The sequence below is a fragment of the Symsagittifera roscoffensis genome, chromosome 4, assembly GCF_963678635.1.
Source record: "Symsagittifera roscoffensis chromosome 4, txSymRosc1.1, whole genome shotgun sequence".
NCBI classification, from domain to species: Eukaryota; Metazoa; Xenacoelomorpha; order Acoela; family Convolutidae; genus Symsagittifera; species Symsagittifera roscoffensis.
The window spans coordinates 4,708,491-4,732,440 of record NC_087065.1 but is presented as its reverse complement, the minus strand read 5'-3'; the positions used below and the strand labels follow the sequence as shown (position 1 = coordinate 4,732,440).

The window sequence follows — 23,950 nt, the reverse complement described above, 5'->3', positions numbered from 1 at the left end:
TCGAGCTCCGTTCTCATAACGATGTTAGTGGTCTGTTATTGACTTTCATTGGCTAGTTGCTTTAACTGCGATGTTAAAGACTTTTGTTTAACAGAGCAGATAGAATACTGTTCCAAAATGGAAACATATGGGTCTTTTAAACATACACACTTTCTGCTAAAGACAATCGCGCCTTGTCAGTTCATAACTCTGAAACTACTCTTACATTAGTTGATTCTCAGATCTGAAAATTTTTATTTCATATCTGGATAAAAGTTTGAAAATTTCAGATCTGAAATTTGGATCTGAAATAGAAAATTTCAGATCTGAAAAAAAAAACTTGAAAATTAAAATTTCAGATTCAAGCAAACAATTTAATTTTTATTTTTTGAGTTTTATGATTTTTGCAATACACAATTATGCTTTGATTGACCAACAATAGAAAAAAACTCCGAATAATTTCATATACAGTTATTTTTGAATTCAATTTCTTTTTCAACTGCGATAAAAAGATTTCAAAAATTGTTAGAAGACCTATCAATTTCTTGACTTCATGCGCTACTCTCATGCTTGGGAAAACATGCTTTGGCAGTATCCCATTGGAGACTATGCTGAGTACCTGCTAGTAGCTAGTAGAAGCTATCACATACAAGAGTATCAAAAATAGGAAAAATTGTGTCAAAATCGTTGATTTTTCAGATCTGAAAAAAAACCAAAACAAAACTAAATTTCAGATCTGAAATTAGATCTGAAATTTTTTTTTTCAGATCTGAAATAACAAGACAAAACAAACTTTCAGATCTTAAATTAGATCTGAAAAAATCCGTTCCTAAAGTATCCAAGCGTTATTTTAACATTTCGAAATTATGATCTGAAAAAGATTTTTTTTTTTCAGATCTGAATTAGAACATTTACCAGGTACGGCGGGCAAGCACGAAGGCAAAAAGTACACTGTGTCCCTGCTTTACAGTATTTAAATCTTCCGATCATTTTGTACTCGACTTAGGCACAATTCAAAACGTTGGAGGTGAGTTTGAGAAAAACCTTGCGCGAAAGATATGCAAACACACAAAACAGAAAAATTAGAAAAATTATGTCGTTAGCGCCGAACTGCGTGATCTTCTTGCTCGAACTAAGCGCGGGTGGAATGCTCTGCGATATTCGGTTTCACGTCAAAAAAGTTGAAAAATGTGCTTCAAATTTCTATGTGACTTTTAAGTTTCACAGCACATCTTTGAAAAAATCAATTTTAGTGTGCCCGGACATGCTACAAATTTTTTTTTGTATTTTGCGTTTCCGACAACACAAGTTTAGGTATAGGAACGCGATCAAGTTTTACCTTGAGCAAGCGCTGAGGTTTAGCAGCGATCTAGTCTGTTTGCTTAAATTAGTTAACTTTAACTTTTGACTAATTTTGCAAGTAATGATAAAACACAATTTTAGCAATAAACCCTGAATTTCAGGAATCACCTTTAGTCGTGAATGAAATTTGTTACAGTACCGAACAATCACTGCACATCTTGAGTGTAAGGTTGAACGATGTTATAGACACACTGGTTTTTGGCAGAGATGATTGACCCCTTAAAAACAACAAATCAATTGAACCGTTTCGAACATTGTTTCTTCAAAGTTTGGCATAGAATAGCTTTTGACGCTCATCTTGGGTTTAACTAAAATATCTTGGGTTTAACTAAAATTACAAACAGATTTAAACAAATACGAAGATTTACAAAAAAGCTTGCAGTGAGTTTCGAAAACCATTTGGGTTGAAAAGTAAGCTCTAGTGCAAGTTACATGAAGCTCAACTTTTGCTTCACTATGTTGACACTCAACCCTTATTTTTTCGCAATTTAGTTAGCAAGAAAAACTTCTCCCAAAAAACAACTTGTTTCAAGCTGAGTGGTTCATAAAAAAATTGACTTTAGCTTTAATAATCATAAAATAACGGATTGAATAACGGTGTGATAGCTGTTGGCTTAACTCAAGTATTATAAAACAGAATAAGTAAAACGTTTTAAATAAGACTGCTAACTTGTCTTATTTTAGATCTGAGATCATGCCTGTCTTTTCATGTCTCTCTCTCAACAGCAATGTCCTAACTGACTATTGCGTTTGGCCTGCATGAACGGCCTTGAATAATAATAACAATACATATCAGAATAATTAATAGCACTATTCTCCAAGGTTACTGTGGCAGCAGTACTTCACGGTACCACATTCCCCTGACGACAACAAAATTTTATATAATACTTTATAAAATTTTATAAATAATACGAGTTGTTTAAAGTTTACAGAAAATTGTTCTCCTTTTCCTTAGTCTTTTGTTATTTTCTTTAATACTTCTTCTTTGTTTCTTGCGGCGTTCCATGATCCCGCCTCGTCCAGTGACGTGGCACCAAACTTTCTCTTGAAGAGGTGTCTCTCTAGCCTGTCAAACGTGTTGTTTTCCGACGTTTCTTTGTTGTTTATGTTCAACTTCGCTAGTCGCAATCTGTAGGCCTCAAGTGCTGCCAGGTTCAACTCGGTGACATCATCCTCACAACCAATCAGTTTTATCGAGTGTGATACGGGACTGCCATACCTCTTCGGTCCCTGGTTTTTTGTTTGTCTATTACTCCGTCTGACTGTTGTGGTGTCTTCCTCTTGATCGGATTCATCCGCAAATCCTGGTGTGGAATAATCTACCGGGTCCATTTGTTGTGACAATAGTTTTTCGGCTTCTTTTTGGACTCCTCGGGTCAACACTTGATTTGTTATTTCTTCCCATTCTTGAGATGTCATGTTATTGTTCTGAAATATGTCCAGAATTTCTTTCTCACTTGTCCGTTGTGTGATTTTCTTGGTAGTAGGAGCTTCCTTTGGTGCCGACGACTCTATATATACTGCCTCGTTACTCGTATCACGTTTCTTAGTAACTGATTTGGCAGCTTTTGTCGTTCCTGATTCTTGGGTTTTGCCCCTTGTCGTTTTTGGGTTCTGGACTACCGGTCCTGCTCTGTTCGGTTTTCCTCGTTTACCTCCTAAGTTAAGGCCTCCGCCGGTTCTTGTATCTCTTGATGTGACTACGCTCGGTGAGTTTTGGAACTTTTCTTTTAGCTGACTATCTTCTAGATTTTCGTCTCTCAGTCCCCGGTCTTTCGCGTCGTGTTCTTCGGCAGAATCGCTGTCTTCCTCTACTGGAAGTGTTCCTGTTTTCTGCAGTTTACTTCTCGGTTCTTCTCCGGTTGGGCTCCTTTTTTTCTCTGAACTATATGCTTTGGGCTGTGTTGACAGTTTAGATCGTGCAATGTCGCTTTTTCTATATACTGCACCCGCAGCCGTTTTGATGGTCGATGGTGTCTCTGATACTATCTTGGATTTCAAGGGTATTGTCAGGGCCTTCCCGCTCTTCCTTTGTTCGTGTTTCCGAAGGAAACTTCCAGACAAATCCTCCTTTGATGTGGTTTGTTTGTCTTCGATGAATCCACGTTCCCATGAGTATAGAAGTTCTTTCCTCAGTTCGGGATTTATCGTACTGGTTTCATCTACGACCCGGCGTAATTCGCTGTCTGAGAGGTCCCGTCTGGTGGCATTCCACCTAGCGTTTGCCTCTAGAAGTTGTTTGAGTTCTTTAGCTCTGGCCCTATCTTTTGTCATCGCCGTGTCGTGTCGAAATAAAGGGCTTGTATCCCTGCTATTTCGTCCTTTGCGAATGATTTTAACATTCTCCCTCGACTGATCTATTCGCCTTTTCAGCTGTGATGCTGTTAGTGCCGATCTCTCCAAGTGTTCTTTATCTAAACGATCAGAATCCATCAAAAATTTATCCCTTACGATCTTAAATTCCGTTTTCGGTAATCGGCCAAAGTGTGCTTCGAACGGGGACACTTTTATTGATTTCTGTTTATTCCATCTTAGGTCCCTAATTATTGTACTCAAACATAATTTAATCGATTGTACTTTCTCGTCGAGTAGCATTACCCCCAATCTTCTTTTAATGGTTTGTATCGTTCGTTCGACTAAGCCGCATCCTCGGTGATCCCCGACTGGACAGAATTTTTGTGTGATGTTATTTTCGGTGCAAAATTTTTTCATAGCTTTCCCTTTGAACCCCGAAAATTGGTCCGTTTTAATTGATTCCGGTATTCCATGAGTGTCTATGTAAGTACGGAGAAATTTTATTGTTGATTTTCCCCCTGTAGATTTCGTTACTTTGACTGATGGAAATTTTGAGTATCTATCGATAGCGACTAATAAGTATATCTTCTTCCCCTTATGATCTTCAAGTGGGCCCGCATAATCTAATTGTAGTTCTTGACCTGGCTGTGACAACAGTGGGAGTGGTTTAGCCGAATTTTCTGGAATTAAGTATTTAGCGTTCTTACCATAGCGAGTGCAGCTTCTACACTCTTCGGCCATATTGACTATGCCTTTATGCATATGCGGCCACCACAGGTAGTTTGAGACCTCCAACATTGCTTCCTGTCCAGGATGACCTTGATGAAGTCGTCGGAGCACTGCTTGTCTCAACTTTTCGGGCACGGCCAAACGATTGTCCACTAGAAGGCAATCGTCTACCATTGACATCTGGTGCCACAGAGGATTTGTGTAGGGTCCCATGAGCTGGAAACCATGTCTGTCATTTCGTTCCACTACTCTTCTTAGCCGGTCCATCCAGGTATCTTCTGACACTAATTCTGCGAGAAGACTTTTATCAATTAATTTATCGAGTGAAAGTGGGTTTTCTGTCTCCATTAATTGTTCTTCCCGTTTGTACTCGGATTTTCTTGAATTGTGTCTTGTTTTCTGTGGTGTGACTACACAAGTCTCTGTTCGTGAACTGTAATCCCGGTCGTCACTATCCAGAGTTAAATCGACTTCGACGATTTGTCCCACTTCGGCTTCGTCTCCGGAAGTGGATAGTCCTGGTGGTTTCGGGCTTTGTATCCCCGAGATAGCCTCTAACTCCATTGCTGCAAAGGGGGGTTCTGTACTCCTGTCTGAGCCAATCAGTTCCCAGAATGAGACCAATTTTGATTGAGCTGTTGAAACAGTTGAAGTTGATGGTCCTCTTTTTCCTGGGCTGACTGTTTGAGCAGTTGACGTTGATTGTCCACTTTGTGTGTTTGGCAAATACCACCTCGCCTGTGGTATTTGTTCCAAGTCCGAATCCTCTGATATGTGTGGTCGTATCATCCTAGTTCTGTGAAACGTTGTTGTCACTTCTTCTCTCAAGGTAGTGTTGTTATTTCTCTCCTGGATCCTGACCATTTTTTTCTCTTTTCCGCTTTTTTCCAATTCGCCTGAGTGCATTTTTCTTGATTTCTGATTTAAAAAGTTTCTGGTTTTTTCTAATGACTGAACCGACTGTATCCGCTGACGATTTTGAGATATACTGATTTTTGGATTTTCACGCTTTTCTCGTTGAAACGAACGCGAATCTTCATTTCTTTCGCTCCGGTCGTGCTTTGTCCGTTTTGGACCGTTTTGGTTGCTATAGCAACGGGTAGATGACGTGTTCTTATTCGACACATTTTGATCAAATCTAGAATATTCTAGAACGTTTTCGTTCCGGTCGAGCCTATCCTGATCATTCAATCGACTGTTTAAACAGTCGAGAGCTTTATGGAAACTTTCGATTGATGTAACTACGAATTTCTCATCCAATACTGACTCCGGCCAAGGTTCTTCCTTTGGATTTCGAGAAAGATAATCTACTATACCCATATCTTTTCCTGGTAAATGAACAACCTTAAATTGGTAAGGTAATAGTCTGTCTACCCATCTAGTTAATCTAGATTGGTAAGTTTTATTTGATTTATTTTCATCCAAAGCAGAGACCAGCGCTCTGTGGTCTGTAGCGATTACGAATTCCTTACCTAATAAATAGTGTTTAAATCGGTCAACCGACCATGAGACTGCAAGCAGTTCAAGCTCATTTGTGGAATATTTTTTTTCTTGTGTGTTTAGGTACCTGGAAGCGAATGCGATTGGTATCCACTCCCCCTCAACGTTTTGTTGTTCTAGCGATGCGCCCAGCCCACTGTGACTGGCATCACATTTCACCCTAGTGTCTAAACTGGGGTCATAATAATGAATTTTTGTTAAATTCGCAACCGCTGTTTTTATTGACTCGAATATTTCCGAATGTTCTTCTTTCCATTCGAATTTTTTTACTTGAATTTTTACACTTTTGAGTTTCTTTTTCTCATTTTCTTCGCGTAATAGTGGTCGCAATTTTTCTGTTAGCGTAGCCGCATTTGGGATGAACTTGGCCAGATGGTTTATACTACCCAGAAATGATCTAAGTTGTTTCAGTGATGTTGGCGGGCTAAGTTTTAGTATCGCTTCTGTTTTTGTGATTTTAGGAGAGATTCCATCCGACGATAACTTATGCCCCAACCAATTCACCTCCTGTTGAAAAAATTCACACTTCGACAGTTTAAGTGCCAAATTCTCTTTATCTAGCTTTTTTAGGACATTCATAATCAATTCTTCATGTTCTTGTTCACTACCTTTTGATACAATGAGTATATCGTCAAGAAAACAGAACGTGTTTTCCGCATGATTTAATGTTCTGTCCATAGCTTTTTGAAACTCTGCTGGCATGTCTGCCAAACCATAAAATCCTGTCAGGAATCTGTATGTACCAGTGGCTTGCCCACCTATGATGTTGAAATTGCATTGTTTCGCTGTCTCTGCAGTCAGCTTTAGTTGACTGTACGCGTACTTCAAATCTAGTACTGAGCAATACAGTTTCCCGTTTGTGTTTGCTGTGACAATTTGGCTAACACCGTCTATCAATTCGTCCACATTTGGCATTTGATACTTGTTTTTAAACAACTGTCTATTGATGGGTTTGGCGTCTAGCGCCAACTTTATGGAATCATCTTTTTTCACTGTTATTACAATAGGTGCTATAAAACAATCACTAGTGCATTTGTCTAATCGTTCTATATGCCCTTCTTTTAACAGTTTTTTCATTTCCTCGTACACTTTCTCTTGTATGTGTATCGGAATGCGTCTCCCCTTTTCTTGTAAAGGGCAGAGTGGGTATTTGAACTTTGTGCTAACCACATGGTTTTTTGAGCACCCTTGACGATCAAAAAGAGTCTTAAATTTATTGTAAAATTTGTTTTTCCAACCTTCTGACTGTTGGCACAGTAAGACATCAAACCTCGTCTTTTCTTTTGGTGCCAACTTCTGTGTTGTGTGTATTCCCACTTTGCTCTGTAAATCCAGCCCCAAAATACATCGTGTGCGTCTTTCTGTGATTAAGAACGATGCTCCCACCACTTCCCACCCCGCCGAACGGATGTTCGTGGTGATTGCACCCAGTATGTTAATCGGCTGTTTGTTGTAGTCTACAAATTTTGTAGTCAAATTGAGATTTTCCCGTGGAATGAACTTGGTATTTTTCGAAGATTCTATAATCGTCTTTGCAGTCGCCCAGTTCAAGAAAGATACTGGACTACCCGTATCGATAGTCATATTTATGATCTGATGATCGATTCTCACCAGAGCCTTTAGTGACATTATTTGTTTCGATCGAGTATTCCTTCTGATGTCAACCTTCTGTACATCCTGTCTGTACTTGTCGATTTCTTTGTTTTTATTCGATTGCTGTTTTATATATTCATCAATTTCTTCCAGCGAAGATAGTTCTGATTCGACAGACATAATTTTGAACTCCTCACACGATTCGAATGACTGAATCAGATTACACTCTTCATCTGAGCTTGATGATTTTTCTGCAATCTCATTCACTTGTTGTGATTTACACATTTTTGCGAAATGGTTCGGTTTAGAACAATTCTTACATGTCTTACCCATGGCCGGGCATTTCTTCAGATGTCCTTCTCCGAATATTCGACCACATCGGGTACACGTCTTTGAATCTGCAAAACTTCTCCCCTCCTTTCTGTCTGCAAATTTCTTTCTATACCCACTGTTTGCTTGTCTTCTTCCGCTAGCATTTTTGTTACCGATACTCATTATGGGTTCTTGTTTTATCTTCGCTGCCCCAATTACCTGAACTGTACTTGCAGTTGTTGCATTAGTTTTCTGAAACGCCTCTGTTGTTTGTTTACTTTGTTCAAACTTTAACGCTCTTTTCAGTACTTCTTCCGGTGAAAATGTTTCAAATGTCAATGTGTCTTGTAATACCACATTCTTCATTTTCGAGATGAATAGGTCCCGCACTAATTGATCCTCCAGTGTTCCTAGCTCAGCTTTTGCTGCTTGGGCAGTTAGTGCTGCATGAAATGCCTCGAGTGTTTCCCCAGTTTCTTGTGATCGATTGAATAGTTTGTAACGTTCATATGTAACACTCTGTGATTTATCAAATGACACTTTCGCCAATGCCACCATCTCTCGGAATTCTAATTTTGACACTTCCACATGGGGGTTCTTTTGAACGAATTTCTTCTTACCTTCTGTACCCAACGCCAGGAATAGTCTGGAAGCGACTCTTTTCTGTACCTCGTTGTAGTATACGTTGTGACCAACCTTTGGACCTCTAGCTCTTCTTTCTTCATTTTCCAGGTTAATTTTATCTCTAGCTAGTTGATCTCTGGCTTCTCCATCAGCAATCGCCTGTGCATTTTCGTGTTCCCTTGGAGTTTCGGGTCTTGGTAACTGTTCCAACAGAACTTCTTTTGGTTCCTGTAACAAAAGTTCCGGGTCCACGCTCTCCTTCACGGTCACTGCCAAGAAAAATTGATCTAGCCATATCCTAAAATTCCAGGGAGGGTCAGAGTTCGCGGTTGTCCAAAATACTGGAATCCCCATGTCCGTTCTGTTGTCTTGGGACAGGAATCCTCCTGGCTGCGCCATGTGATAGCTGTTGGCTTAACTCAAGTATTATAAAACAGAATAAGTAAAACGTTTTAATTAAGACTGCTAACTTGTCTTATTTTAGATCTGAGATCATGCCTGTCTTTTCATGTCTCTCTCTCAACAGCAATGTCCTAACTGACTATTGCGTTTGGCCTGCATGAACTGCCTTGAATAATAATAACAATACATATCAGAATAATTAAAAGCACTATTCTCCAAGGTTACTGTGGCAGCAGTACTACACGGTACCACAAACGGATTGAAAACTAGTCCTGTTTCTTATGTCTATTTTGCTAGAATTTAGTTGACTAGCATCAGTTATTAGTAGATTCGATTAAGAACTTCGGTCGTGATTAAATGAGAAAACAAGACGGTTAAGAAAGAATTGTTCACGTTTAAAAGAAAATTCAAGCAAAAGTTTCTATAACAAAATAAAAATTAAATAAAAAAGTCTCCATACACAGCTGGTTTAAACGAAATGGATAAGAACTTTTCAATTAAATTTTTTTTATTTTTTTGTTTTGTTTTTGTGCAGTTTCCGAGTTCAATTATTTAAGAAAAAATAAAGCAATCATACGCTATATGATTTTAAAGTTTTGTGAAATAGTTTTCTTAAAGCAAAAATTTACAATATTTTGATATCAGTATCAAGTTTTATGATGCGTAAACGTACCACTTATCACGCTTAAATCCATTCCAGTTTGACTAATACAAAAGGAATCATGATTGCATGAATAAATGCAAAAATATCAATATACCACTCTATAGTTGACTATAACTATAATGGGGGTTTTTTTATCAAGATTCAAAAAAATCTCGTTTTTTTTTATATATTTTTTTCAGTTTCCTTAGAAAATCAATTTATTTTTTGTAGTGATTCAATTATTGGGTGTACAATACTTATATAGTGATGTGATTTTTTTGAATTTTTTTTTGGTAAACAAGATAATGAGAACTGTTCTGAACGATTTGAAACTTTATTCAAGCTATGGAAAACAACTTAGACCGAAAGTTTAAAAAAAACAGAAATTTTTACTCTTATGCCTTTGTGGTCTATACCTTCAAATTTCTATAAGTTAAAAGACGCATTTGTATTGAGTCAGATGTTTTAGTTTTCATAAAAGCAAAAAAAAAATTATGTTTTTCATTTTTAATTCAATTTCTTAGCTCAATATTTGTGTTTGAGAAAGTCACGGTTTTGGATTTCTGAGACAAATTGCTCCTGATGAAAGAGATCTTTTTAATAAGGAGATGGCCACTAAGTGGACAGGTCAAATGGTGGACCTGAAGAGCTGTTACAAGCTTTTAGAGATAGAAGTTGGAGACAGACTAATTTGTTTAATAGTCTATACAAAATGGTTGGTTTTGTGAATTGGAGCAGATGACACAGGTAAATTTTGTTGTATAAAAATCATGTTAAGTACTTGAAATTAATTCGTGTCGTTTTAAAATAAACTATCTGTTGTATACAGCTAGAATAAAAAATGGCCAAGGGGATGTGATTTTTTTACTATGCGGCTGGATCTCAATGAGCGCAAATCAACAGGTTCGGTTCCTGTCACCGCTTGAAGAGGTGCCTTATGAGTTCGTTTTGTTTACTTGATTGATGCAGCTGTTCTCGGAAAAATTTGAATTATTGTCCGTAATAACGTTCAATCTGTTTCTTCAAGTGAAAAAACTGTTTAAATTCTGGTTTTAAACTAATAAATCTCTTTATAGGATTTACAACTGCCAAATTCCTCTTTAGTTTTTTTAAATTAATCAATGCACTATTTCTAAAAAAAATTTTATGCCCTATACTGTCATCAAACAGCAAAACAGCAAAGAAAATGATCCAGTTTTTTGGTACTTGACCTTGGTAAAGAGTTTTCGACACTCCATTAGACGAAATAAAATGGCACTGAAATGGCACATAAGGAAATTTTGTTTTTGTGATTAAAGTTTAAAATTTTTTCATCGACCTTATAGGGCAGTTAGAGCCATGATGATTTTGCCCTGACTTACAACCTGAATACTTAAAAACATAGCCCGCAGAAAGTTTGACAAGTGCCAAGAATTCACAGACATCTCTTTTGAAAAATCTTTACCTTTCGAATTTTAAAAAGATGGCCTTAAAGCTCTTTAAATTTCATGAAAATTTTTGATTGACAATTAATTTTTTGATGCAATGAGTTCAAAATACTAAAAGCGGATCAATAAGTTAATTTTCAAGTGCGCTGGAAAATCTAGAGAAAAAAATCCACTTTCAAAATTAAATATTGATCCTTTTTTGTGCCATTTCAACGTTGGTAATTCGAAACTGCAATTTTTTCAACTTTTAAATTAAAAAACTAGAAAAGGCTCCAAATATGTTTGAGTACACACCTTGTTTACCTGAAATTCCAAAATATCATACATAGTATGATTAAGCTACAAAAATTATCAAAAATTTAATCCCCTTGCCCTAGATCTCTTATTTCTTCACTCATATTTGATTCATGTTGCTTTCTCACTTTAAGGAAGGATGTACATCTATGTTTCATCAAAGAAACAAGAATGCAAATTACAGTGATGTGTCATTGATGAATCATGGCTAAAACCTTGATTTTAACTTTATAATGCATCTATGAAACCTATATGCAAATTATAATGATACGGGGTTGCGGGCGGATAAATGAAAAAAATGATGAACAATTTCACCTATCTTAAAACAGATTTAATCCAAGTAATTTAATCAATAGATTCCTGCAACGTGTCATACTCAACAAAAAGAATGATATACTCTTAAATTGATGTTCTAATTGAACTCTGGTGATCTTCACATGGGCAAAAAAACATGGTAAAACACATCTATCAATCAAAAGTTTGCCGAATATTCAAAAACGTTGCCAAAAATTATTAGAGCATGTGGGAAATTAGTTGCAGTTTCTCTGAAACCTAGTTTTAAAAATCTCATTGAAATTACTGAGTATAGAAAAAGGATCAATTTACAACCTGAAAAAATTATTGCTCCGACTTTCGTGACGAAAGTAACGGAACTTTTGTGCTCGGCGTGTTTTTTTTCTTCAAACAAATTCCGACTTTTTAAAAACCCATTTTTGACGGAGTTTTGTATATCATTTAAAAAGTAATGTTGTGCAGAGTCTTATTTTATAAAAATATTTCACCTTTGATTTTTTTTGTAAAGTTGTGGGGCCAATTTGGGACAATTAATACGCAATATAATTAGCACTATTAACGCGTAAGCCGAGATTTAATCAGTCTTAGAAATCGTTCTAAACTGGTTGCGGGAAGCTTAATTGCCATAATTAATTTATTACTAGGAGCAAAATCTATCACTTTGTACTTTATATAGCGTATGGGCGGATTATTTTCTCAAAAATCTCAAAATAATTTTCGTTTTTTTTTTTAAATTACATTTATTATTCATATTACTACTGTTCCACAGACCTTAAAAGGCAGTCGGAATATACAGGGATTCACCCTGATGCGAGCAGTCTTTTTAAAGTTTAACGTTTGATTTTGGCGCTTTTGTTTTTGTTTCCTTCATTGAAGTTGGTGTATCATGATAAAAAAGAGGATGGACCAAATTCAAAACATACAAAGGAAAGATATTTGTCGATCTATTTCTATTTTAAACATTTTGCTTTTGAAACGGATAAAAACTAAATAATAAGTAAAAGAAGCAGCATCGGTAAAATTTAAATTTTGGCAATTGATTGATATACATCAGTACAGGGATTGATCTAGGATAATCTCGAAAAAAGTTTGAGTTTCAAAAATGGTCGATTTTTTTATCAACTGTTTTGAGGTCAATCAAAACTGCATTATTGTAGATACCCTATTCTGGCCAAAAGTTCAGCTCCCAAGACAAATTTTTGAAAGAAACTCTAAAAAATTTTCTAAGCACTTTTTGTAAAGTTTTGACCAAATAATTGCATTTTTGGCGCGCGCTTCCAGCTCTCAAAACTACTATATATTAGGTGGGGTCAACCATAAAAGGATGACTTAAACATCCATGAGGGACCTTCTAGGTCGTCAGGGGATTGAATCCTAGGGGAGGGAGGGATTGAATTCCTGAGTATTGAATCCTAGCGTACTCTGACTATTGAAAAAGTGCTGTCAACTGTACTTTACTTTTGCTTTGTTCTTTGTGGTGTCGTTAATATATACTAGATAGCTCCATTTCTAGCGAAGACTCAACAAATGCAAAATTTTGCTTTGTTCTTTGTGGTGTCGTTAAATATATACTAGATAGCTCCATTTCTAGCGAAGACTCAACAAACGCGAAGCTATGTTTTTGTTTTTATTTTTTTATCATAAGAACTTAATCATAATTAAAACATTATAATTTTCCAATAACACTACTAACACAGTGTTTTTTGGCTCGGATGTTAGCTGCTAGAACAAAAATCAAAAATTATGCCCACAGACAATTAATATCGATTGACTGAAATTATTTTTCGAGCTGTCAAGAAATCCGTAAAATTATATTTGTATATTGATTTATCATAGAAGCACAGCATTTTGATGTAAACAAAAAAGCAATTGCTAATTTAATAAAAAAAGTTTCTGAACGTGGGATTTCAAAACCATATGCGAAATTTACAGACGGTTTTTGAGTTTCGGGTACCAACAATGAACGTCGATTTGAGGGAAATTAAATGTTCTAAACAGTTTTGTGTGTTGAGGAAAAAACGGCCTAAGTGTTTAAATTTTTAAAGCCACGAAATAAACCTAAATTGCATGAGAAGTCTCACGTTAAAAACACTGTGACGTTGACGTTGTTATTTTTTTAAGCTTTCAGCTAATTTGAAAGAATCTGAACTGCATGCATTAATACTTTCAGTTAGACTGAAAGTAAAAACACACGTAGATTTTTACAAAAAATATATTCATATTTTTTGAAGCAAAATGGATGATGATTTCATGATTTTAGATAGTTTACTTAAAAAACTAATTGCGGGCATACCCCTCGTCAATCCAGGAGTATTTATTCTGCAATATTTTGCAAGATTCTTGCAAATGAGGGCAATCTTGCAAGATGGAGATTTTTTGTAAGAATCTTTAAAGAGGGAAGATTACTAGAATCCTGCAAGATTTTGGCAAGATCCTGCAACATAATCAACTGAAAAAAAATATAATTTTTTAAGTTGGTTATTCCTGGCCACCAGTAAGCTATGGAGATCTATTTGGCATAAGTCTACAAGACTTCTGATTTTATGTTTTGAAAATGTTCTCGAGAAGTTATATTTTTTCACAAAAATTCACAAAGTTCATTTTTGCTAATTTAAAAAATTGCAGCTGTGACTATAATTTATGCAATTCGAAGTAAGAATTTCAAAAGTTTTTTTTTGGAATATTTGTTTTGTTTCGCATTTCTACTGGATGAAAAATAACTTTTGGAAAGTAAATCAAAATTTCGATCAACGGTGTCAGTAAGCGTGAGATTTTTTATATGCTGAGTTGAGATAGATGAGATTAGAAATTGCAATTTAAACTGCTTACCTTACGCATAGCGCTGATCATTTTTCTTGATCTATTATTTTCTTTATTAAATTATTTGAACTAACTGGTAACGCTTGCTTCTGCCACAAAAGCTTCAGGTTGTCTTTGCACGTAAAGTTTTTTCGCCTTCGCCCAAAAATCCCAGGTGTTTAAAAGATCTTGCCAAAAAAGGTCTATCTTGAAAGAATTTCATCCTGCAAGACCCTGCAAGGATCTTGCAAGATCTTTTAAAAAGGTGCATCGCCTTTCAAAGAATGTTGCAAGATTTCGGCAAGATCTTAAAAATAACCCTTCTAGATCGACTAGCGAGCCCCCATTCCAAAAAACTTAGATGACACTAATTGAGTAAACTAGACAATCCAAGATGCAAACAACTCTGGACAATATGGCTTTATTTTTTATCAAAACGCGTGTAATACCATTCTAAACTACCTAAATTGTTCAAAAACAGCTGCAGTGCTGATTTCATTAATTACAGAAAAAACAAAACCAACCTTAATTATCAAACAAATTTACCAAAATTGAAATGACTTCGGATACTAAACGATGAAGAAGATAAATACTTTGAATTAAGGTTATAATTCTTGCCTTATTTTGATTTTAAAAAAAGGATAAGCGGATGCTGTTTAAGCAGCACAGATTGATCTGATCACGGTAATCTAAGCAAACAATTTCAATGATATGGATTTCTGCAGTAAAAAATTCCTGTTTCGTTTCAAAACAAAAAAAAATTTATGAGGTGAGAGAGGATGCAGGTATATAAAAATTCGAAAAAACGAAAAATTCGAATCAATTTTTGTGCACAATCAGAAATTTTTCGAAAATTGAAACGCACAAGTCCGCTGTTCCCAGAACTGCCCCCATCATTTTTAGCCCAAAAAAATCATTATTGAGCTGATTGATTTTTGGGGCAAAAAAAACTAATCTAGGTCTTTATTATGATACTACCCTAAATTTCCTTGAGCTACTACCATCAGCGAAAGTCAACCATGATTATGTTGTCGTTGTCTTAAACTCCGCAACAAAAATAGTCTGAAGCCCGCAACAAAAATAGTCTGAAGCCCGCAACAAAAATAGTCTGAAGCCCGCAACATATTTTAGTCACACTGTAACGGTGACTTGACAATTTAGTCAAAAAAACAATCGCTTTTCAGATCTGGAGAATCGGAAAAACGAATGATAGGTCCAAATATAATTGAAGTGCGAAACTGCTTTAAAATTCTACTATCATTCGATTTTTGTAAGTGACCAAAGAACTGTTTTTGGTTTTGAGTACAGGTTTAAGGGAATATTATGTCTGTGTGCTAAAAACGAAACTCGATTATTCCAATTCAATGATCATATGGTACTTCAAAAAACCTATATCATTATTATTACTTCACTAATTGATATATTTCATCAGTAAAATAATTTTTTTTTTGGATTTTTGCAGCTTCTCGGTTGACGAGAGCTAGACGTCAAAATTACAGATGCAAAAATTGTGAAAACGCAAAAAATGCTTTGACAACACTTTTATAGTTGAACTGTTTTCAAGAATAAATAAATGATTGACCAACCGGCTCAGACGTTTAAAAGATCGGCTAAGAATAAATTATAGATGAAACAATAGATGGATTTTGAGAGAGCTGGTTTTTCTACTTGCGTCAAATTAGTACAGTTTTTTTTTCACTGAATGATGATAAAAAACAAAGGAGGTGCGAAGCAGATTATAATAAAGGAATAAATTATGTCTAAATGGTTAATTAAAAAGTGTAAATTCTCTCAGCCGGTGCATCAGAAAAGCGGCTGGAGCGGAAATGTCTATTAGGCCACTAGTTCCGTCTTTATGACCAAAGGGACTCCATTAACTGTTAACGTACTCCATTTTGGCACTATTAGACCGGGCATTCCCTCCTCATGGCCGACGGACCAAATGGCCGAAAGAAAGGAAGATGCATTAGCCAATCAGAATTGAATAGTTGAAAGTATGACACATTGCGTGAGATTTTGTGAATTTTTTTCATGACAGAAACGCCAAAAAATTCCCCAAAAATTGTGCTAGCCAGCAAACAATTTTGGTATTTCAAAAACCCGAAAAAAACGGGAAAATTAGTAAGTTTTGAACTGTTGAAAGAACACTGGTTGCTTGCATACTTTCGGCCTTTTGGACCTTCTTTCATGAGCATAGCCCACCCCTATAAAGCTATGTTTATAAAAACAAATCTGTGTTCTAAAGTAGCCATTTTATTGCTGTTTGCCAAATAAAAGAAAAGGCAGCCCTGGTTCACAAGGAATAAATTACCCGTTTGACTAATGGAGTGACATTTATCGTTTTCTTCTCCCTACAATAATTGCAATATGAACTTCATGTAATGTTCACACCTTCTCTAAACACTAGAGATGACATATTATTTCAAAAATCACAGATTTAAATTTATGCTGCTTCAAAAACATGATTCGAGTCGACCTCGAAAACAACATATTTCTAAGCAATTTTTGATTTCTGGCGATTTAAATGAAAAAATTATTTTTTTTTTAATTTTGCAACCCAAAAGGCGTATGAAAGTTAGAAAAATGTTTTCAAATCTTCCAAAAATGATAAATATTGCTCATAAAAAATAAATATGAAAAGAAAATAAACAAATTTGATTATTTCAGTGCTTAGTCATGTAAAAGATATCAGAGTTTAGTAATTTAAAATGCATTCCGAATGAACAGACAGAAAACTTTTTTAAACAGAACAAAATATTGGTAGTAGGAAGTTTTTGTCCGGTCTTGTTTGCGTTTTTGATCTCCTGCCATGATTGATCTCTAGCTTCAGGTGTACCACAGACTGGCTTTTTCGGCTGCATCAGTAGTACCAGGTGAAATTTTTAGAGGCAGAAAAACTATCTCGATTAGCATATGGAGCTTTGCTCTAAATTAACTAGATTGTGAGAAACTATACAGAGCTGCCTGTTTTAAGCTTCGCAACTCGCCGCAGCAAAATTCAGTAATTAAAAAAAGACTTAATCATACAGATGTAGCAGTTAAGACAGTGTAGCATTGAGAAGCCAAACTGTGTACTAGATAGGCGCACAATTTGGTGTCTGTAGGTCTCTGGAGTCCAGAGACAAGCCTTTAAACATGTTCCAAAATATAAGCGGAGTCCACTCACAATTTTTCCGTGGATTCCGCGTACAAATACCTGTAACGTTTGTTTGTCGATTCCACAAATTATTCCAGATTCCACAAAAATTATTGCGGATCCCGCAAGTTCATCCGTTTTTTTGGAGAAATTTTGAGCAATACATTGTTTTAGCTATATATTTTCTGGAATCCAAAATAACAAAGAATATAAAAAAAATAGCATTAGATTTCGCAGCAAATCAGATTTCGGCCTGCTGCAAAATCCGCTTGCAATTCGCAAAATGCACAGTCTGGGATCGTAATGGTGTCATTCGAGCGTGGATTTGAGCAATCATATCATTTAGATCATGATATGTTGTAAGTTGGGCTCACATACATGAATTTGATACAATTTTTCAATGTTTTAAAGCCCAATCTCTTCTTGATAATCAGACAAAAACTCAATTAAGTGCTGAAGTTTGCTCTTAGTTGTCAGTGTTGTACTCTGTGAAACCGGAACGTTTATAGTCAGGTGTCGTACTCTGTGAAAACGGAGCGTTTATAGTCAGGTATCCCACTCTTTAACCTCACGATATTTAACCCCCTATGTTTACACCTCCTATATTATAAGCCAGTAACAAGATAACCCCATAACAATTTAACCCTATTTTGATGACGATAATTTGTTTCAAATTAACTCCTTTTATTAAGTCCTTTTACACGCATAGTAGTATTCCACTTAGGTGTACTAATTGAGACCAGAGAAGCCATTCTAAACTCACTTCATGCATTTGTCGCTCAAAAACAATTGAATTTTGATTGGCTTAAGAAATAATCCCTCATTCACGCGTTTAAAACAAAAATAACCTATATAGTGCAAATTGAAGGCAACAAAAGACGTTCGTGAGTTTTAAAAAAAAACATACTGCCTGTTTCTTTAACCATTGTTATACCACTGTATCAGATCAGATATAATATTTGAAGCGTTTTTCCATTTAACGTTATCTGCGAAAGACAAACAAAAGCTGGTGGTATCAGACCACGAGTATTACCTTAAACGCAAAAACAAGACTACTACAAATTGGAACTGCTCGAAGTATCAAACTCATAAATGCCACGTGGCAGCAATTAAGTATGGAAAAAAATATTGAAACGAGGTGTGAACATAATCACAATATTTCCACGGGCAAACCTGATGCTCGACTAGTTTTGAAAAAGATCAAAGATCTGAGGGAAAGTAATACCCCAACCGTCACAATCGCAACCGCAATTTAGCCCATAACAGACTACATTGCCACTCAACTAGCCCTACCAACCAAAGAAAATTTAGTTTGCACCGCACAACGAGCGCGCAAGCAACGAGAAGAAGTCTTACCAGTCACCCTAGCAACCAGAAGTTTAAAAATACCCAATTTTTTAAAGTTTGACAGTGGTCAAAATGATCACGAGAGGATTATTTTTTTCGGCGACCCTGAAATGCTACATGTGCTTGAAAAATCTTAATTTTGGTTGACAGATGGAATTTTGACTGAAAATTTTTAATCAACATTACTCTATACACGTTAGTCTTTCAGGAATAGCCCCGGCTTGCATATATGCATTTCTGCCAATAAAAAACAGAAAAAAGTGTCGTCCTGAATCGAGTAATCTCAGGGATGCGGTATCATCGGGTTTGGCCAGAACAACAAATGCTGTAGAGGGCTGGCATTATGCCATGCAGTAATGCTTCAGTGGATCGCATTCCAGTCTATAAAAAGACGCTTCCGTCCAAAAACTTATTTTCTATAACGCCTCAAGTGGGCTCCAATTTACAAAAAAGAAAAAATACTGGGTGCTCAACGAAAAAGTGCAGAATATTATGCATGTATACGAAGAGAAAACTGATTTGCATTTCTTTCGCGCTATGGCGAACTTGAGTTAAAAATTTGTTTAATTGTTTTTTGTATTTATTTTCAATTTTAAACTTTGTTTGTCATTTTTTTGAGAAAAAATTTCTCCTTGCAGCATTGACTTGACTGGCGCATTGACTTGACTGGCATTTGAAAAAAGCTGTCTCTAGCAACTTATTCATGGAACAATCGCTCCTTTGGATGGGATGCTAGGTTGGGACTAGGGGCTGGCAAACCCTTTCGACAGTGCGTTGTATGCCGACAATTCAAAAACAAGTTGACAAAGTTTATATGGCGCAAAAATTAGATAACTTTGATTTAAATTGATCGGTATTTCAATTTCAAATTGTCCGCTTAGATCAACTTTTGGGTCACAACCAGTTCTGATTCCATATTTCTTTTAAATTCAGCCAGTTAACTTTTTATTGGCAGGAATTTTTTCAAGATCAAGTTCAGTTTTGGAAAAATTTAATCAGTTTTGGTAATTAATTTGAATCATGTCGGTCGGACTCGTTTTCAAGTTCATATCAAAGTCTAGACTATCGGCAAGGTCATTTCTGTTCAATCTAAAACTCATTTAGCAGCGTGCATGTTAATTCATTTTGGTTCGCAAAATTGTGCAATTAAAGCTTTGATGTTTACCGCCGATATTGTTCCGAATCCTTTTCCGAAATAGGTTTCCTTTGATTCTAACAATTGGTATTATATTGTACCGAGGTTATCTAATTTTGGGGTTATATGAGAGGGGGTTAAGAAAAAGGGGATCAAAAACACTGGGTGATAAGCTTCGGAACCTATAATCAGACTATAATGTAACAAAAACTGTAGAAAGCACAGTAATCAATTTGCAAAAAAACGTGTTAGTCTCGTACACTGTTATATCCTTTTTTCAATATTAACCTAGCAGACAGCACAAAGGCTTTAATCACATGGAAAATGAAAACTAGCTTTTTGCCTTTAATTTTTCACCGTTTTTTTAGGTATATTTTAGAAAAAACTGTCCGCTATATCTGTTTCAACTGAAAACGTTCTACACGATTTTTAAAAAAACCGTTTCGAGCAAAACTTCTCATATATATTAAATATGGCTTTCAAAGAGCCTTTTTCGGTTCATATCAACATGAGTTTATGTATCACATTTGAAACCAGCTGAAGTTCTTTGGTCTAGAGTAGTTATATTTTTGCCGACAAATTGTCGATGATTCGTTATCGAGTAATGCCAAATTATTATAAACAAAAATAGCTTCTGCTCTTTTTATAAACAGATCTCAATCGTGAAAAACAAAAACTCACGTGGCAAGTTTGCCTGATTTAACGTTTTATAAATAATTTTTTGACTCCGATATTGCTGATTAACAATTGTATATAACTTCTGCTGTCTATACTTTTATCAGTGCGAGAACAAAGAGGGCTCAATTTCATATGGCGATACGGCAACTTAATAATCATGAGCTTTGCAGGTGTTTTTGTGACTTCTGTTTTTGTTTGCTGACAAAATTGGTGAAGTTGTACAATGAAATGGTTAACCAATAACCATTTAAAAACCCTTTAGATTGGTCAGACTGGAACTAAGTGATCTCAAAAGTGAATCCTTGACTAAGGTTGTATGATCGAAGCACGCTTTTTGAAACCCAATTTGACACATGTTAAAGAAAATAACTTTGTTCAAAGTATTCATTCTCTTTTTCAAATGTTAACTTAGCAGGAAAGCATAGAAACTTTGCTCAACCAGGATAACCAAAAACTCTCGTTAAAAACGAAAAAAATCAGAAGTTTTGTAATTTTTTTTGGTAGGGGCGAGGAAATACTTTGAAAGTTTTACAGCTAACCTGTCGTGTCATTTAACCCTTTTTATTATAATTATGATTGACGGCAAAGAGCTAATCCAACTCGACTGGAACCAATTGAACACTTTGAAAACTTTTTTGATTTTAGGCAGTCAAAGAAAAATTCCAAAAACATTCAGAAAGTTGCCAAATATCAACAAAAAATGACATGTAAAGACACAACAGAGTAAACGTTTTAATACATCTAAGTGAAAACCGGATAAAAATATGCCATACCAGTAAAGTATTTAGAACCAGACCTTCGCAAGACTGAAATTCTACCTATCTTTCAAGTTAGACTTGCCTGCATAGTTGAAATCCTCGCGTGTTATTAATTGCCAAGGTTTTTGAAAAAAATAATCAGCAGCAAATATTTGTACTGCCCTTTGACGTTGTTAAAATAGTTGTTGGTAACACCAAAAAGTGGTAATCAAAAAAAACATTCATTTCATTCAAAAATCAAAAAAAATTTGAACGCTTCCCAAACGCGAAAATTCAAATTGCAGAACAATATATAATGTCAAAATATAGTTTTTTTGTTCCCTTCTCTGAAGATGAAATATAGCTGTTTAAAAATATTATTCAATGAACACTGAGTTTATTTAAATGGTTGTTTTGATCATAAAGTAATGTAACCTCAAATTAAAAAAAACAAATACAAGCAAAGACATTGAACGGTTCAAGAGCAAGAGATCCAAAGCTAACAAAAACAGTTGATTGAAAACTGTTCTCTTAATCAATGGAAGCTTAAGGTTTTTGATTCTATGACTTTCATTTTCTTAATTTAACGGGCATTGCACGGATAACCATGACACTTTTCATTATTTTTAAACTTTACCAAAATATTTGCCTTCTTTAAAAATTTCTTCCCTTTTTGCTATGACCTATGGCATTGTATAGTAAAAAACGGAACAGAGTGGAATTTTTATTCTCTTGAAAGGTACAGTGCTGATTTAAATTATCCGGACAAAGCGAACAAAACTTGAGTTTTCAAACGCGTTTTTCTCAAATTGGGTTAAGATAAGACAAAAAGTGAAGAGAACAAAAGTTGCTTAGAATTTCCTCAGAATTAATATGGTGTAATTTTTTCTCCGAAATTCTCAACCAAAATTTTACCCCAAAAATGGGTCATTTTGGTTTTTTTCAATTATTCAAAAATTACGCTGAAAAACTTTGTTATTTGATAAGAAAATTATATCACAAGAAGCGTCTTACACAGCAAAACAAAGTTTAAGAAGGTTCAAATCTCCAAAAATTTGCGCAAATTGTTTCAAATTTGTTTTTAAACAGACGTACTGGGTTTTATATAGTAAAAATCACATTTATTGACTATCAAGTAAAAAAATTTTCTCCTATTCTAGTTTTTGGAAATTTAACCCTTCTTAAACTTTGTTGGGCTGTGTAAGACGCTTTTTGTGATATAATTTTCCTATCAAATAACAAAGTATTTTCAGCGTAAATCTTGAATAAATGAAAAAAGCCAGAATTTCGGAGAAAAAATTACACCATATTAATTCTGAGGAAATTCTAAGCAGATTTTGTTCTCTTCACTTTTTGTCTAATCTTAACCCAATTTGAGAGAAACGAGTTTGAAAACTCAAGTTTTGTTCATTTTGTCCGGATAATTCAAATTAGCACTGTACAGTGCTGATTTAAATTAACCGGACAAAACGCGTTACACTTGAAATTTAAAACCAGTTTTTCTCAAATTGGGTTGAGTTTAGGTGAAAACTTATGAAGACAAAATTTGCTTAAAATTTTAGCAGAATCAATATGGTGTAATTTATTTTACAAAATTCGGGCCCGAACTTTTACCCCAAAATAAGAATTTTTTGGCTTTTCTTAGTTAATCAAAAATTACGCCAAAATACCCAGTTAATCACAGACATAATTATATCAAAGTGAGCCCCTTACGTAGCCCAACAAACTTTAAGAAAGGTATTTTCTCCAAAAAAAATTGCAAATTGTTTAAAAATTGTTTTTAAATAAAAAGTTGGTATTTTATTTAGTAAAAGCGACCTTTTTTGTCTATCAAACAAAAATAAAATATTTTATACAATTTTTTGGAGGGTATGCCCTTCTAAAAGTTTGTTGGGCTACGTAAGGGGCTCACTTTGATATAATTATGTCTGTGATCGAATGGCTATTTTCGGCTTAATTTTTGATTAGCTAAGAAAAACCAAAATGTTCCATTTTTGGGATAAAATTTTGGGCCCGAATTTCGCAAAACAAATTACACCATGTTAATTCTGCTGAAATTTTAAGAAAATTGTGTATCCATAAGTTTTCTGCTAAGCTCAACCCATTTTGAGAAAAACGGGTTTTAAATTTCAAGTTCAACGCGTTTTGTCCGGTTAATTTAAATCAGCACTGTATCATTGCTTTGCTAGTTAAAAAGTTCGTATTTTAAGTTTGACAAAAGTTTCACAATAAAAGGTTTTCAGTCAAAAGTTAAATCCGCTGAGGGACATTTGGTTGGACTAATCGAATCTTGTAACTATTTTAAATTTTAGAAATTTTGTTTGTTCTCAATAGACGCTATTCTACGCCAACATTGTGTCAGTGACATCTGATAGTAGAAACGAAAAACAAAAAAACGTTGATAGTGTTTGAAATTCCAATAACGAGAATTTGCTGAGCTCTAGTAAAAAATTGACAAAACCGAAAAATTGCCTCGTTATTGTAGGAACACTTAAATTTTGAAACCAGACGCATTTATAAGTTACATTTTTTTGATGAATCACTGTGCGAATAACTTTATACAAGCGGAGTTTCCTTACCCGGGTTGACCATAACTTCTCATCATACAATTTCCATGTATGAGAAACTTCTTGTCAAACTATTCCATACGTACAGAAAATTGTA

At 35.1% G+C, this 23,950-nt stretch overlaps 1 protein-coding gene across 4 annotated transcripts in view; it reads right to left on the bottom strand.

The window, feature by feature from the left end:
- The window catches only part of LOC134843982 (uncharacterized), a 38,968-nt gene extending 17,431 nt beyond the window's left edge, over positions 1-21,537 (bottom strand). Inside the window, exon 1 of one of the 4 annotated variants that reach the window (XM_063860402.1) lies at positions 21,390-21,537. The gene's annotated coding sequence lies outside the window, so the exon portion shown is untranslated. Of the gene's footprint in view, positions 1-14,777; positions 14,914-15,835; positions 16,096-21,389 lie in introns of those variants that run through there. The other 3 variants (XM_063860405.1, XM_063860401.1, XM_063860406.1) reach the window with 3 other exon arrangements.
- Positions 21,538-23,950: the final 2,413 nt, after the last annotated feature.